We start from the raw sequence: 16,608 nt of genomic DNA, 5'->3' as shown, positions 1-16,608 counted from the left end.
AGGATGGCTCAAGAAACAGGAAAAGAAAGCGAAGCCTTGTGCCAGAGGGAGGTGTTGTGTTTTCAGTAGGACAAAGACACACGGAAAAAGAAACAATCAAGTTATTTGGTGGCAGAGGGGAGGGACAAATATATTTCCGGTTTATTTTTTAAGGAAATTAATAGGTGAGTCTGCACGAGCCATTTGGTTTACAAGAGAAGCCCTTCTGAGCACAGCCTGGATGGCTGAGGACAAATTTGTTCCGAGAAATGAAGCAGAAGAATATCGAGTTTCCAAATGCAGCTCTAGAGAGAGGGTCACGGACCTGGGAAGAGAGAGAGGTAGGAAGAGTTGAGGAAGATTTAGGGTTGGATTCAGGAAGGAATCATCACATCGTTGGGTCACTGGGATGAGGGGTTGATTGGCAGAATACCGTAAATGGGAGAACTCCAACATGAAACACGAATTTTAAGCAGTTCCCTGTATTTTGATTTGCTGCAATATCTTTCCACAGTACCAGAACATCTGGAAGTGTCTTGTCTTAGTCATCTTCTGAACAAGGGAACAGAGGCAGTGTGCAGGGTTGGATAAAGTAGGATGGAGGGGAAAAAGGAAGGCCCTGGGTTCTGCACTCTGTGTGAAATGGGATGCTCAGACATTTTTATTCAAATGTTAAGAGACAGAGAGACCTAGGAGGGTGCAAGAAGTCTGAGAACCACCATAACAACGCAGATTTGAATTACAGGGCCTTGAGGTACAGAAGATAATACCTAAGGCAGAACAGCAACTCAACATGTTTTTAGACGGTAAATAACTAAAGAAATAAGAAACATACCGTGACAGGACAGGAAATCCATTAAGTTATTAACATAAACTATATGCTCTTAAATTCTTGGTCTTACCTCTAAAAACTTTACTTTTATTTATAAGGACTAACTGACACCAAAACCAGGATGCCATCTTCAGTAACTTTACCCCTTCCCCACAATACATTCTTTCAGCTGAGCTAAGCATGAGCTTAAATCTACATTCTATTTTCCTAGACACTCTGCTGAACAGCTTTTCTCGTAAATAATCCTTGTGCAGTGGCTCAGATCCCAAACATTCTCCGCCACAAACTCTTCAGTCCTTTTGATTTGGGGGCAGATGGCTGTGTTCAGTTTAGAGAATTAGGGACAATGAATTGTCACCAGACGTGAAAGCCCACCAGAGGCCAAGTGACTGGCAGTATTATCTTGCACTGACTGGACTCACAGTAAAGATGAACATACATAGTTCAGCTAGCACATCATCTTTTTTTTTTTTAATAAATTTATTTATTTTACTTATTTTTGGCTGAGTTCGGTCTTCGTTGCTGTGTGGGGGCTTTTCTCTAGTTGCAGCGAGTGAGGGCTTCTCTTGTTTCAGAGCATGGGCTCTAGGCACGTGGGCTCAGTAGTTGTGCTTCGTGGGCTCTAGAGCACAGGCTCAGCAGTTGTGGCTCGCGGGCTCTAGAGCACAGGCTCAGAAGCTGTGGCGCACGGGCTTAGCCGCTCCGCGGCATGTGGGATCCTCCCGGACCGGGGCTTGAACCCGTGTCCCCTGCACTGGCAGGCGGATTCTTAACCACTGCGCCACCAGGGAAACCTGAACACATTGTCTTTTGATATATTAGCCTTCAGACTTTAAACGGACCTATCATCTCTCGCATAGAATTCACTGATCCTGTACAAGGATACAGGTACAACTAGGGTGGGCAAGAATATGTGACCATATTGTCTACGATAAAAATCCTTCAATAAGGAGTTAGGCAAAACTGGTTTAACATACATTTTGTATTTTATCTACCTAGGGTATTCCCATTAAAAGGAATAATTAATTTTTATCAATAGCATTTATCATTTGTTACATATACTTTCCCATTTTGTGCTTTCACGTATATCATTATTGGCTGCCTCCAAACTGCCTGTTTCTCTCATATCTAAAATACGTAAGCATGAAACTCTATGATAACCATCCATAGACTTATATGTTCTATCTGATCCTTTTATTAGTATTAGTATTATTATAAATTAATTGGAACACAGAACCACACCTTCTATTTTCCACAATGGAAAATAGACTCCCACTCTGTAGCCGTGGGAGTCTTACACATAGTAAATTCATAATAATAATTTTTTGAACAAAGGACCTCTTTTTGAATTCAAAAATGGGAGGCAGTATAATCCTTTCTACCATGTCCAGAGATTCAAAAGTGATACAACTTGTCCGTCTCCCACACTTTACCCTGTCTGATTTCTGTTTTCCATGCTGGAGAGGAGACGGGAGAGTTAGGGAAGAGTATTCCTTGCTTCCAGCATTACAGGCCTCTTTCTTTTCCCTTCCAAGCAACTGATACAGAAAATGACAAAGAAGAGAGAAAATTCACAATTATACATAAAAGTCAAATAAGCACAATCCTCCCCTTCTCCCCTTTCCACTTTTTAGCACATTAACAGTGAGTGGACTATGGAAGGGACCCTAGGGGCTCCCACACAGAGTTTCCCTCCTTTACCCTGCCCCATGAGAGTTATTCAATGCGTGTTTCTACAGCTATGATTCGTGGTTACTAGGAAAAGGCTCATGCAAATATCCATTATCATGCAAAAATGTAAGCAGATTTCAATCACTGCACATAGTGTTTTACACCTTTATTAAAAATATTACAAAGAACGAGAAACAAATGCTCTGGAGAATGAGAGGAGGAAGAAAGAATCCTAGCTTTTTAAAATAATTATCACTCTATAAAAATTAAAAATCAGTACTATTTTAACAAGGATGTTTGTTATGCTGTAATATGCACATCAAATGCTGTACCTGAAAAGGGTTAAAGAACCAATCACTGGGGTCATTCTGACACATGCTCCAGAATGCCCTTGATGGACGGCATCTCTCCCTAGTGCATTAGATACAGAGGCACAATCACTGAAGCAAAGTTTATCGTGGTCACATCTATCAGCTGTTCAAATAACCAGGCCTTATCCAATCCTGTGTCAGCCTGGTGGACTTCGCTAGTTAAACATCACATCCTTCCAGTGCATTAAAAAATGTCAGTCTCCCATCTGGCCACCTGACCAAGAGAATGAGGCTTTGAGGCAGAGCATTTAATGCGACTGGGAATAACAAAATATTTATCTGCATCCTTCTTACTAAGGAAATAAGGCAAGTTCATAAAATCAGGATGATCAGATTTCCTATTGTCAACTAAGAATGGATGGGGAATTTTTTTAAGATAATTTCAAGACTGAAAGCATGATTAACTTAAATGGCAAGGCTTCCAAGAAGACAGGCCCCTCAGGCCGTACACACGTAATAAACAAGCATTCACATTGACTTAGAGCTCTGCTGAAGACATCCACGTAAGACTTTATGGAATTTGTGTTTCATTAGTTATGAGACACAAAAAGCTGCCAGCTAGAACCTGTACAACTTTACCTCCTGGGATGGGTCAGTCCAAAGACTTGAGCAAGTGTTTACTGTGGAATTTCTCTGTCTCCACCCCAATACATCACAGCAAATACGTGTTGGGTTGCTCATGTGGAATTATTTATTAAAAGTTCAAATCTTATATAATTTAGCTCTAGCAAACCTTCCTCAAGTAGATGTTTTTATTATTCCTGTTTCACTGATGAGGAAATTGAGACACATTTAAGTAATTTGCTTGAGAGTAAACAACAAGGAAATATCAGAGCTAGGATTTAAACCTAGATATTATGACACCAAAATTGCTTATCTCTGAAAAGCATTTTAAGTACTTATGTAATCCTAAAGTTTATTCTGGCCATAATTTTAATCTTTTACTTAACAAAGAACTGAAGTCTATTTCTTATACTCTTTTGAGAGTACTTGCGCATATGTTTCTCCTGCATGTAGCAGATGAAACTTTTTATAATATCCAAAGAATCATAATAGGACCAAATACCCATCATCATATGTGCTTTCTTATATACCCTAGTGAAAGACAGAAGCATTTCATTACAGAGATTCCTGCTTCCCTACTCATCTTCCTCTTTGAGAATGGCTTCCCACTAAATTCATCATCTGAGATTGAGACTGGAGGGTGAAGATTACGGTCTACCAGGATTGGTCCTTTTCATGCTTCTCTCATTATGACGTAGTTCAACCTTAACTAATACTTATTAAGATGCTTTATGACATTTTGGCCTTATGCTGTATATTGCAGATTCAATAATTCACATTTAACACCTAGGACAGATCAACAGAGCTTGTATGTAAAGTATTCATTATCTAATAAACCATCTTGAAAAGCTACTAATTTTCATCACACCTATGGGGGCCAAAGCCAAATGTTTTCTCCCTTAGCTGAACCCCCTACAGTCATGGTGGAAAAAAAAAATAGGAGAAAATTCCATTTCTTGGTACATGCCTGCATATACAAAGATTCCACAAAAAAATACTGCAGAAATCACATAACATCAAAACACTCGATTGCTGTAAGAACTATGGGATGGGGTTGACCTATATCTAAAAGAAGAATGAAGCAGAGTACAGAGCACATGGGAAAGCTGAACGTCCTCAGATGTCAGTGGGAGCTCTGTGGGGTGTAGAACAAGATGAGAACTCATTGCAACTGCACCAATAATGTGGATCATCACATAGCACACCAAGGAATGTTTTGTTAATGATACCAATTTACCTTATCCTGGCGACAGGTATTTTTTGACAAATATAATGGAAGTGTATGTGACAAAAAAGTGCTGATTTTGTAAGAAAAGACTTGTGAAGAAAGAAAAATAACAGGATCTATGTTTACAGACAAAAGAGACAGTGAAAACTGGTTTTTAATATAAACACAGAATATAGAGAGATGATTGAAGGCATTATCATAATGGATTTGCTTAGCCACAGTCGATGAAAAAGAAAATATATAAATGTTGAACATTTATGTAATGAACACTTACTATATGGGTCTTATGGTGCTGATGAACCTAGTGGCAGGGCAGGAACAAAGACACAGACATAGAGAGTGGACCTGAGGATGGGGGGCAGCGGGGAAGCTGGGGCGGTCAGAGTGGCATGGACATATATACACTACCAAACGTAAAACAGATAGCTAGTGGGAAGCAGCCGCATAGCACAGGGAGCTGGAATAGGGAGGGTGGGAGGGAGGCTCAAGAGGGAGGCTCAAGAGGGAGGGGATATGGGAGCATATGCATGCATATGGCTGACTCACTTTGTTGTACAACAGAAACTAACACAGTATTATGAAGCAATTATACTCCAATAAAGATGTATTAGAAAAAAAAACTACATTCAAAGACAGTTTATTAATATAAATCCCCAAATGTAATGATTTTATTTTTATGAAGAATATTTCTGAAGGAAGTATTGTTGAGCATTTATATTATAAACTGGATCTTACAAGGAATAAAGGGGGAAATTTTCCAATGACAAAAGATTTTGACTATACATAGCATCAGAAACTCAATGTAATTTTTTTCTTACAGAGAAAATATGTAAACTCACCTGGAAATATGACCAGATTCATATCAGACAAAGCCAGTAAGTATCCTCACACTACAGATTACCTTAGAAACCGACGCATGGCCACTGTGACACTGACGCCTGCTTCTTCCATATCGGATTCTGAGTGATATTTTAAAATATGAACTGAATCTTTAAGAAGTCAGACATTTATAAACCGGAATGAACTGGCTATACTATCTTATTTATTTCTTCAATAAATATTTGCTTTCTGTTGGATTTGTTAGCTCTTAATAAAACTGATCTCACCTAATTGTAATTACAAATTCAACAAGAGCTAACAAAGGGGATTTTATTTCCATTATAGGTTAGCCAAAAATAAAATCTGTGAATCAAGATCTAGATAGTTCTGTCACCAAGGTTTGTTACTTCAAATAAAAGGAGAAAATGAAAAATATACAATTTTGATTTCTCAGATAATAATAATTACTTCAATGATAATAATAATAGCCAACATTTATCACGGTTTACCACAAGCCAATGACCAGTTAGAAGAATGGGATTCCCATGGTTTGTTCAGACTAATCATTTCAGGTTGGAAGTGTTATTAGAAAATGAACCACCCTATTACTGTTTCCATTATACTCATATTACCGATGAGAGAACTGAAGTTATGCGAATGAGGTCACCTGCTATAAAGGTGTGAAGCCAGGCTTTAAACTCAAGGCAGCTCCCCACGTCACAGAAGAGTTCAGCATATCAATTACTGCTAAGTTTATACAGTTATGACATATAGTCTTACTCTTTATAACTTATTACAATTTATTGTGCTTCCTTTCACTCTGCTAATCCTAAACAGGATCAAACTGAAGGGACTGAAATACCAACATATGTGATTTGGTATAAAACTTACTGAATCCTTCTACTTTATATTCAGCTACACCCTAAGCTCCAACGAGTGATGAACTGTTTCCACAGTCAAGTACAAAAGCCTTAATTCATAAAACATTTTCCTAGTTGAGGAAAATGAACAGCACGAGGACAATAAAAAAGTAAAAGTTACATCTGAAGTGAAGTGCAAGAGAATTAGAGACAATATATCCTAGCAAAGCTGAATGAAAAATCGTGTGTGAGGGTGAACAGTACTTGAAGACAGAATGAGAGGGAGGGAGAGAACAGAAAGATGGAGAGGGAGGGAGGAAACAGCAAATTAAAGTGGTAATTAGGCTAATGACTTTTATAAAACCCACTATATTGTAAAATACTCATTCTTTCAACCATAAACTCCAGAAACATGGTCCCTTTATAGCAATGATTTGAGAAGATAGCTAGAGTGCTTCCATGAGGGATGTATTTAAAGTTTTTATATGTCTGTATATGCAAATACATCAACAGAAACCTGGAAATATAACAGTTATCATCATTGTCTGTGACATGTATTTCACTTTCCTTTCTAGCTTTGAAGAACACAGATGCTTAGTGCTGTATGTGTGTGTGTGTGTGTGTGTGTGTGTGTGTCTGTGAGAGGGACAGCACGTGCGCAAAGCAATGACTGAAGTTACACAGCAGAGACTTTAAATATTATAAAGTGACTGTACCACTCTTACAGAGACTTTTTTTTTTTTTTTTTTTTTTTTTCTTTTCTAATCCTCTCTCTGTTTCCTTCTCTAACCACTGCTGCCTATGATAACTCCTAAACTCTCTCCTACGCTTCTTACCCTTTTTGTATGTATTGACTTGGTTTAGGAAATTTGGATCCTCCCGGACCGGGGCACGAACCCGTGTCCCCTGCATCGGCAGGCGGACTCCCGACCACTGCGCCACCAGGGAAGCCAGAGATAGTCTTATAATACTTCTAATATTGTCTGGCTAATGAGAACCCTCCACACAGATTTCTCTGTCAATACTTTTTTATTAGTTTTACCCCACCTCCCTAATCCAATCAAAACCTCTCTTCAGCTACCACCAGCCATCACTTAGAAAGAATCTGATAAATTTAACTGTACAAAAGAACTTAGGCAGGTGCTGATATCTTCAAATAGTGAGGAGCAAGGGTTCTATTTTAATGGAAGATAACGTGTGAGATAGTAATTCTCTAACAGAGGAATGCCAGGTACAAAGAAAAATCTGAGGTCTGTTGACCCACAAAAATCAAGGAATATTGACTGATTCCCATCTGGAATGAGTCTAACCCTAGTTGATGTATTTTCAAGCTATTTTATCATGCTGAAAATTTTGAGAAACAAAAATATCTTGACAGTTACGTGGTATATAAGATTATTAATGTGAAACCATTTCGAACTCCTTTTTAGAATGTAAACACTTGTTTCAAAATGCCACATCTGAATTATGGTATACATACATATTTTATATATATTTATAAAATGTGTACAACTTACAAATATATTGACAATCCCCAGTGACTTAATATAATGCCAGCATTTACATATGAAGTGTTTTAATACATTAAAAAATGCTGTAAATGAAGGACTCCAACGAACAGATCACACACAACCTTTATACTTACATTTGAAGAGCTATAATAACTATTCTTTGTAGCTGAAGAGGCTCTACTGCAGGGTCAGTATCTGGCAGAAGCCATCATATTCTTGCAAGTAAAAGCAACTAGAGAGCTGTGAAATCCACCTGGCTGAGCTGGAGTGTGGTATATCACCATTGGAGCTGGAACTGCAGGTGAGAGTGGCTGACCAATATATACAGTGTTTGTATAAGTATCACTGAAAACAGAAGTCTCCTCAGTGATGCCTGCAGTAATTGATAACCTTTTACACTCTGGACTATATTGATTAAACCCTTCAGGAGACACCAAATTATTACAATGGGACTTTCTGGGTCAGTGATGCCTGCACAAAGCATTATGTCCATATGCATGTTTTCAGTGATGTCTGCCATACCTGATAACCTTTATACCACCCTTACATTGGTCAAGGCATTCAAGCCACATCAAACTATTACAGAGTGTATTTCTGGATCAATGACTACACAAAGCGTTAGGTACAGTATCACATTCTTTTTCTCAGTAATGTCTGAATATATATTGCATACTAGCGAGGAACAGTGTTTAGAAAATTTTAAAATGTGCTTCTTTGAGGGATGCGTTTATTTTATTTGTGCTAAATGGAAATTTTTCCTAATGAACAACTTGTCAAAACACACAAAGCATTTAAAAGTAGCATTACTGATTGGGTTAGGCTTTACTTGAACTACTTGGTTTAATTGTAATGATCAAGCTGCCTACTGGGGATTCAATTTTTAATGACTTAATTTAATGTGCTGTCCATTCAAATGTCACCTTGTGAAGTGACAACTTATCAGTTTTCAACTTTAATGGGCGCCCAAGCAAAGATAAGCATCATCTGAAACAGCTCCCTTAGCAAGTCTGAATTTTGGCCTACAGACTTAGATTTGTAAGTAATCTAACTTCTTTCCCCCTACCGCAGTTTGATTTCTAAGTTGGAGGCTCCAATTTGGGGATGAACAAGGAAGTAAAAAAATAAACACAGCACACCTCATACCTACCCCCGCCACCCACCTTTTTTTTTTTTTAACCAACAGCCCTGAAAGACCCTGGTATAAGTCAGTGGACCACTGGTACCCATTCAAACTGGATCACTGGGGTGGACGCTAAAACTGCAAGCCAGGTGGCATACTGATAGCCTGAGATCCAACATGGTGGGTGTACTTGCAACAGGGAAATCAGAAAACACTACAAATCAGAGCTACCCCCAGTGCCAGCTGTTAAACATGTACCAGCACACCATACCCTACAACTGATGATCAGCCGGCTGTTAAACATGTACCAGCACACCATACCCTACAACTGATCAGCGTTAAGTTAAACAAATACTCTTAAATGCTTTCTGTGATTGTTATGGATTGAATTGTATCCCCCCATTCATATGCTAAAGCCCTCACTCCCAACGCAACTATATTTGGAGATAGGGCCTTTAAAATGGTAATTAAGGTTAAATGAGGTCATAAGGCTGGGGCCCTAATCCACTATATCTAGTGACCTTATATGGAGAGGGAGTGACACCACAAATTTGAGTGCCCAGAGGAAAGGCCATGTGAGGACACAGGGCGAAGATGGCCTTCTGCAAGCCAAAGAGAGAGGCCTCAGGAAAAGCCAAACTAGCCAACACCTTGATCTTGGACTTCCAGCCTCCAGAACTGTGAGACAATAAATTTCTGTTGTTTAAGTCACTCAGTCTGAGGTATTTTGTTATGGCAGCCCTAGCAAACTAATATAATGATCAAAGCATTAGAGTGTGAAAAACACCAATATGCATAATATACAGCTTATAACCTAAAAGAGCTAGTAACCTTGTTTTGCCATAGACATATGTGGAAATTATAATGTGTATGTGTGCAAGTGTGTATGTGTGGCCCAAAGAACTAAAGCATTTTACTGGAGGGAGAAGAAACTCTGGCTGGAAGAGGAGGCAAATGAGCTGGGTCTTAAACAGAATTCTGACAGGTGACAATAAAAGGAAAGCCCAGGGCTTCCCTGGTGGCGCAGTGGTTGGGAGTCCACCTGCCGATGCAGGGGACACGGGTTCGTGCCCCGGTCCGGGAAGATCCCACATGCCATGGAGCGGCTGGGCCCGTGAGCCATGGCTGCTGAGCCTGCGCGTCTGGACCGTGTGCTCCGCAATGGGAGAGGCTACAACAGCGAGAGGCCCACGTACCACCAAAAACAAAAACAAAAACAAACAAAAAAAGGGAAGCCCATAAAGTCAAAGGCAGAGAGATAAGAAAAACAAAACATTTAAAAAAATTGTTGATAATTTACTTTTGTCATAGCTTGGGCTGCAAGTTATAACAAACACTGCAAACAAGTGTTTTAAGATTCATCGGTGAGCTAAAAAGGACCGCTGGACAAGGGCACTGGTTTAAACATGAAAAGAGAGATGGAGGCCACACCTGAGGTCATGAAACCAGCAGAGCCCAGAGTTGAGGACAGATACTGGAGCTGAACTACCTGTGTTCAGAGCATCGCTCAGAAGTAATAAGTACAGGAAGAGTGCTTAGATTCATTCCTGGCATGTGCTAAGTGCTATGTAGTCTCTAAAATGAGGGCAAACAAACAAAAAGTTTTAAATGAACATGGTAGGGATATGGGTTTGAGAGACGATGATGTTAGTCAGCTGGGGCTACTGTAACAAAGCACTGAAGACAGAATGGCTTAAACACAGAAATGTACTGGCTCATAATTTTGGAGGCTAGAATTTCTAGATCAAGCGAGAGGCAGGGCTGGTTTCTTGAGGGCCCTCTCCCTGGCTTGCAGGGTTGGTTCCTTCTGAGGCCCCTCTCCCTGGCTTGCAGGGCTGGTTCCTTCTGAGGCCCCTCTCCCTGGCTTGCAGGGCTGGTCTCTTGAGGCCCCTCTCTCTGGCTTGCAGGGCTGGCCTCTTGAGGCCCCTCTCCTTGGCTTGCAGGGCTGGTTTCTTGAGGCCCCTCCCCCTGGCTTGCAGGGCTGGTTTCTTGAGGCCCCTCTCCCTGGCTTGTAGGGCTGGTTCCTTCTGAGGCTCCTCTCCCTGGCTTGCAGGGCTGGCCTCTAGAGGCCCCTCTCCCTGGCTTGCAGGGCTGGCCTCTCGAGGCCCCTCTCCCTGGCTTGCAGGGCTGGTTTCTTGAGGCCCCTCTCCCTGGCTTGCAGGGCTGGTTTCTCGAGGCCTCTCTCCCTGGCTTGTAGGGCTGGTTCCTTCTGAGGCTCCTCTCCCTGGCTTGCAGGGCTGGCCTCTCGAGGCCCCTCTCCCTGGCTTGCAGGGCTGGCCTCTCGAGGCCCCTCTCCCTGGCTTGCAGGGCTGGCCTCTCGAGTCCCCTCTCCCTGGCTTGCAGGGCTGGCCTCTGGAGGCCCCTCTCCCTGGCTTGCCGGTGCCCATCCTCTCCCTGTGTCTTCGCCTGGTCTTCCTTCTGTACCAAATTTGTGTTCAAACGTCTTCTTTATAAGGAGAGCAGTTACCTTGAATTAGGGCCCAGTGTAATGGCCTTGTTTTAACTTGACTATCTCTAAATACCGTCACATTCTAAGGTATCAGAAGTTAGTACTGCAATGTATGAATTTTTAGAGGACACAACTTAGCCCATAACGATGATAAACAGAAAATTAGAAAATGGTGTAACCACTGGTACGCTGTAGTGACTGTGAGAAGAAGAAAGAAAATAAATGATGCTTCCAACACGGGGGTCTATGGACACGACTGGGGTCCACTGGCATGACGATCTACAAGAGCGCAAACACTTTCCCCATCAGATCATCTTGAAAGAGTGAAAAGCACACATTTTAGGATCAAACAGATTCAGATTAAATCCCAACCCTGCTCTAAGACTTGGAGCATCACCTCTCTAAATCTCAGCAAACGTGTCTACAAATAACAAATTATAAATATTCGCTTTGTAGTACTGCTAGGGGGATTAAATCAGATAAATTCTGTAAAAGGGTACAGAATATTACTGAACACAGAATAAAAGTTGGAGGATATTTTTTTTTCTTCACTATGGATGCTTGCTGTTATTACAATGTTATGGGGCAGAGGCAGGGAGATAAGTAAGCATTCCCTCACCCCTGAGGTCTACCTGAACATTAGAATTCTCCCATGAAATGCTATCTTTTGAGATGTTGTGTTTATAGGAAAGGGTATTTACACATAACCTTACCCAGCCCCTAGTAGTTATCTGACTAAGGAAGGGTGTGGCATCAATAAAAAGAAGTATATAATGAAAAGATGACGAAATTTACTTTAAACAATTTTGTTCTAAGACTGACCATGTTTACAATGACAATTCTTCCTCTCAAAACTAAATTGAAAGTCAACGTTTACATTTTAATTTTGTCTCAGTCCACTTTCAAACCCCATATTATACACATGGCTTGAATGATCTCAGTCTCATTTCAAAAATAAAGAGGGCTTCCCTGGTGGCGCAGTGGTTGAGAGTCCGCCTGTCGATGCGGGGGACGCTGGTTCGTGCCCCGGTCCGGGAGGATCCCACGTGCCGCGGAGCGGCTGGGCCCGTGAGCCATGGCCGCTGAGCCTGCGCGTCCGGAGCCTGTGCTCCGTCCGCAACGGGAGAGGCCACAGCAGTGAGAGGCCTGCGTACCGCAAAAAAAATAAAAATAAAAAATAAAAAATAAAAAATAAAGAGAAGGTGATCGTGATTTGTCTCAAGGAAATAAAAGCACTAAGACGAATAGTTTAGAATTCAGAATTTGATACTCTGCTTAGTGGGCCATGAAGTGCAAAATAATTAATTTAGAGATTACGTATTACCACTGGAGCTGAATTCAGAGTGGAGATCATATTTCATAATTGAATGTCTGGTGCAGGCAGTACCCTCTCTACACAGTCTCTAGTTAGTATTGTGCTATGGAGATACTGCATTACAGAGCCCAATACAGTTACGATTCTATCAAGAACTGTATAATTCCGTTTTCGTATCCATGGAGATGAAGGGAAAACGCTGCACAAGACCTTGCTTCTCCCTCTTCATAGAGTGGCTCTCTTTACATAACTTATAAAGTATCTAAAGTTTCAATGTATCACATGGCATTTGCAATAGTTTTTATTTTAAATTTAGGGAAAAGTGGCTACACTTAATTGACACACTTAAATGGTATGATACCCTGATTTTAATCATCTTTTAAAAAATGTTCTTAATGACAAAATGTATGCTCTTGCTTTCTTAAATAGAGTACATCAATAATAATCTCATTTTTCTGGATGCCTTAGAGTTTTCATTATTTAGTGGCAGATTTCCCACCCTAATGCAGGCTTAAGGACAAATTCAGGACTAGTGGGCTGTGTAGAGGGGAGCTGCTTGCCCCCCGCCTCCAAAGTGTCTTAGAGTTCCTTACTTTATTGAATCCACATGCCTGGATTTTTCTTGACTTTGGTTTTTCACTTGTCTATATTGGGCTGTCAGCTCTCTTTCATTCTTTCTTGTGTCCATTCATCTGATTTATTTATTTTTTTTATCATGCTGAGAGGAGGGAGATAATCCTCAAACACAGCACCGTCTATAACAGCACTCACCTTGGGCAAGTCACTCTCCTGAAATTCGGGGAGGGGGCAGCGTGGTAGAGGAGGACAGATGGAGGGACGCATGCAAGTGAAGAGCACCTGGCTTACAGAGGTGCATTTGCAGTTACTGCCCAAGACTCTCCTCATTAGTGACAGCTATCCGCCTGCATTCATGAAACTGCCAGAGATTTTCAAAACAGCACTGTATTTTGAATTTATATAACCAAGAATGGTATACCTGAAGGGTATCACGGCCCTCCTCCACTCAAGGCAAAAGGAATAATGCCAGTTGTGTGTGTTCATTTAGTCCATGAGGAGAGGCATGAGATGGAAAGATAATTTCATGAGCTATTAAATATTATCACAACTACCACAAAGCCCTTTAGTTCAAGATATGAGACTATGAGTTACTAAATTATGTTTTATACACAGGCATTGCATATCCCCTAAAGAGTTTCAAATCTGGGCTTCCCTGGTGGCGCAGTGGTTGGGAGTCCACCTGCTGATGCAGGGGACACGGGTTCGTGCCCCGGTCCGGGAGGATCCCCCATGCCACGGAGCGGCTGGGGCCGGTGGGCGGGGGCCCCCCAAAAAAAAAAAAAAAAAAAAAAAAAAAAAAAGAGTCTCAAATCTGTGATGAAGAATACTTTTGAAGATTGCTTAATGATTTACTTGTGCATTTGCTGACAATGAAAACCCACTCCAGCTGAAAAAAGTCAAAACAAAACAAAATTTTTTCCAGCCAAAAAACCCAAGAATTAACTTATCATAAACAAAGGAATATGTGTTACTTGTTTGGATGGAACAGGGGACAAAGGAAACTTACTATCCTGCTCTCTTTAGATCAATGAACCTTGATAACTATTCTGATCATTAATCTGAGTGTCATTTATGTAGCATGGTCAGAAATCAATTCTGCCCCCTGAAAACTTTCCTTTTATAAACGCAGATTCCTGGGCTTTACCTCAGAACTGCTAGACCAGTCTTTTGAGAATTCTGCATTTTGAACTAGTTTTCCCTGTGATTCTTACGCATATAAAATTTGAGAATTTCAGCTTTAAGCCTGGCCTTATGATCTCAGATTTTATTTGTATGAAATCATTAGAGTATAAAGGAATATGCATCCATACAGGGTGCCCCAGACCTTACGTGGACTCTTCAGTGCAACCGATGTTAAATAAGCAATATCTCTTCCTAGTTACTCATTATAGAGGAGAAGAGAGCATGTGTCCGTGTGCCATTAACTCACTTAGTCAATACTTATCAATTTATTTATTATCTCTTTGTTAGGGAATGTAACAGTATATGCCATTATGTGTTGGGAATAAAACAGTGAGCAAAAGGAGACCTTGTTATGCTCCCATACAACATACGTCCTGATCTATTATTTCTCTGATGCTGTAAAAAAACATGAAAGCACACACACAGGTTTTCATTTAGAGAATTAAATTTTAGCTAGTCAAAGCATATGACAGTGGAAAGACCTCCCAATCAGTGAGGATGGGTTCATTCTGACACTGCACCAGGTCCCTGCAGCCAAGCCTGCGAGTGGAATGTCTGGCTCCATTACTAAAACTCTTCAGTAAGTATGGAAGGTGAGGTTTGGGTTTGTAGTTCTGGCTGTAAAAAATTTCCTTTATCCCCAGAAAAGAATTCAGTCCACATTTGGACACCTTGGCATTGGATTAGCAACTTTAGAAAGCTGTAACAATTTAATCCCCAAAGGATTTTTCACACCAATATAATGGTTGGATTATCTTGAGGAAATAACTAGAAGGTTCCAGACAGAACTATACCCAATGGGGCTTTTTCAATCTCAGTGTATTAGCAATGGCCAATAGTTATCTGTTCATATTTGGAAAGTCCTCCTTTTCTTCACCTTCTCTCCCAAAATAGACAGACAGACAGACAGACAGACACACACACACACACACACACACACACACACACACACACACACACAGGAGAGGCCTCGGAAATGGTAGCAGTTAATATATTTTTAAACTTACATAATAAAACTAAATATTGAGCACAAAATTGATAGAAAACCACTTGTTTAGACTGCATATGATCCCTAAATCTTTACAAAAAGCTGGCAATGAAAAGTGTTTTCACGCCTACTTCATAGATGAAGAAACGCAGAGAGACTGAATAACTTGTCCAAGGTCAGACATCTGGACACTAGTCACTCTGGGCTTTGTCTTGCCAAAAGCCTAAGCACTTTCATTACATCATCCACAGCAAGGGAAGTTCTTGGGCACAGAGAGGGGCTTGCGATGGAATTTGTACCTTAATGTTTCAGGGTACTCTCTTCTCCTGCTCTGATTTTCACACGTTCGTGAAACAGACAACAAAACTTAAGGGGTCTGAGTGAAGTAATTTAAACCTCACCTCCAACATCACATCTCCTTTTTATCATGTGCTTATTGAGGGCAGTGAGGAACGAATGCCGTCTCCCCACACTCTGTATCTGGCACGCTGCTTTCCTGCCGCATCCTGAGGCGTGATTCTTACTCCATATGTGAAAACCGTCGTTGCCAGTTCCCTCCTGTTGCAAGTTCTGTGATTTCTATTAAGTGTCCCAGCAAGTTAGGGGTATCTATTTTTATGGCACCCTACCAGCCTTTGATGGAAGATACCTGAACAAAAATCTTATCATCTGTGTTCAATTGGTCCATCCAGGGTTGAGCACCCCCTAACTCTTTAAAAATATCATCGTCAACCCCTTCCTCTTTCCATTGTGCTCACAGACAACATTCATCTCCACATATTCCTTTTCAACAACAACCCTCAGGCAGAACTCAGAAGTCTTTTTAGCTATCAGCAGTCAGATGGTCCTTTACTTCCAAAGAATAAAATAAAATAAAATCATCCACACAGGGTACTTTTTAAAGGCTGTCTTTGGCTATTTAATCACACGTGTTTCTTCATCCTTTAACTGGAGGCCTTGCTTTGAGCCCACCAACCCTCCTTTGCACGCCACTGGCATTCTGTTGCTACATTAAGTTCTGTCTTCCATACTTATTTATCCTTCTGAAGACTTTTAAAATTGTGCTCCCCTCTTGGATCCCATATGTTCTAACTCCTTCCCTAATCTCAAGTTCTGCGTTACTTCTTTTTTTTTTTTTTT

The sequence above is a fragment of the Lipotes vexillifer genome, unplaced genomic scaffold (genome assembly GCF_000442215.2).
Source record: "Lipotes vexillifer unplaced genomic scaffold, Lipotes_vexillifer_v1.1 scaffold1300, whole genome shotgun sequence".
Classification (NCBI taxonomy): Eukaryota; Metazoa; Chordata; class Mammalia; order Artiodactyla; family Lipotidae; genus Lipotes; species Lipotes vexillifer.
Note: the sequence above shows the minus strand (reverse complement) of the source record.